The sequence below is a fragment of the Anguilla anguilla genome, chromosome 6 (assembly GCF_013347855.1).
Source record: "Anguilla anguilla isolate fAngAng1 chromosome 6, fAngAng1.pri, whole genome shotgun sequence".
In the NCBI taxonomy this organism is placed as follows: domain Eukaryota; kingdom Metazoa; phylum Chordata; class Actinopteri; order Anguilliformes; family Anguillidae; genus Anguilla; species Anguilla anguilla.
Window position 1 is genome coordinate 56,803,538 of NC_049206.1, and position 2,039 is coordinate 56,805,576.

Sequence of the window (2,039 nt, forward strand, 5' to 3'; positions counted from 1 at the left end):
CCCAGCACACATCTTCGAATGAACTTCCAGTACATTTTTGGTTCAAAAATCCCCCTGTACACACGCACACATACATACAGACATTCCTGAGGAAGGGAATCAATGTTTGTATGCATTGAAAACACTGAAGCTGCTCATAAAATCTCTACATAATAATTTCACTGTTCTTCACTGCATATAGTAAGTGCTTTTGTATCCCAGAGACAAAGTAAAGACAGGTCACGTATGTATAGACTTCATATCCACGTTGGTTCGATAGCGTTTCCCAATTCTGCATAAACACTACACTGTAGCAGTGCAAATTAATATGCTGGAGAAACTTAAATGGGCCAAATTAAATAAGACATAAAATAAAAAAAATTAAAAAAATAGCCTGTAACGTTTCCACCTGAAATAGAAAGTCTAAAGAAAACCAAATAATTCTTGCCTAGAGAGAATGGAGTTGCAATTCTGTCAAACACCCTGTATAAGACTAGCATTTATTTCAAAAGATCTGATATGACACCTGGAAGTTGACATACGATAAATACACGTGTTCCACGTCTTCTCAACACCAGCCCTTATAATAGAGAACTTAATGCAATTTAAACAAGCTACGAGACACTCGGGAAAATGACGACGACGATAACGAAGAACGAAATATAACATGAATATTTTTACGAGCGATGGATAAGCAGGCCGTAAGACATACATTTTCCCAGTACAATTAGACCGTGTGAAATGACGTTTCAGCGAATGGGGAAACAGAGAGGATTAAAACAACAATAAACAAACAGGAAGAAGAAAAAAAAACAAAACAAAGAAAAAAGAACAACAGATCGATATGTTGAGCAAGGACACAGACTCCGCTGTATGCCCAAACGATACTACTGCCGCGCGACCGAGCGATATTAGTCCCTTTCGCGTAGACCCCTACGGAATCTCCGCAAACAAACATTCTTTTATTTTGATCAGAATACCAATCAAGTTATCCGGCCACTGTCTCTCTTTCTGCGTTTGACTGAGTCAAAAAAGAAAACGAATACAGTGTTTGTTGATCATATAATATACACACACACATATATATATATATGTGGGTGTATATATGTATGACATATAAATAATGTATGTCTGTGTTTATGTATATATATATTTTTTCCTCTTTTTTACATAGAATTTTTTTTTGTTAGTTTCTTTTGTTTGTTTTCGTTAGTCTTTTCGCCTGACTGGCCCCAGGGAAAATTAGGAGAAAGCTGCTCAGACAACGGCACAACAACAACGTTTGGCGTTATGAAAATGACCTGCAGGAGAAACCCCCCCCCCCCCGCCCCCCACACCCCACGCCCCCCTCCAGCACCGGGACTCCCCATCCCTCCCCAAACACACACACACACACACACACACACCGCCCGCCCCCCTCACCCCCCCCTCGTCACACACACCACCTCACCCCGCAGCCACAGTCCCATGTCCGTTTGCCCCGTTCCAGAAGTGTTTCGCCGTTTGGACACCGCATGGCCGGGGGGGGGGGGGGGGGGGGGGGGTTGTGGGGGGGGGGGGGCTGGGGACAAACCAAAAGAAGAAGAAGATAAAAAAAACACACCTTCAAAGGTGTATGTAATTTTTTTATTTCTCCTTCCTTTTGAATTACTTCAGATATATTTATATATATATTTTTAGATTTTTTCGTTTTTTTTTTCCCAGTCTGTTCCTCAGCTGAAGCCGTGTTACTGAGGTAACGCAGTGTGTGTGTTGTGCTAGGATACGGTCGGCCTTCCGAGATGAATCCCCGTGTCCAGCGGAAAGGAACGGGAGGGGGGGTGGGTTTGGGTGGGGGGTTTGTGGGGGGGGGGGGGAGGGCGGGAGTCCTCCAGATGAAGTTGCTTGAACATCACCGCTGAGTCCCTCTGGCTCTCCGGGTCATCAGAACTGGTACCACTTCTTATCTTTGCACTTCAGCATCATCTGAGAGATGGAGAAAAAAAAAAAAAAAATACAAATTACAAAACATGGAGACCAATGGGACAGCTGTGTGCTTACAAACAGCCAGGCAGCCCGTT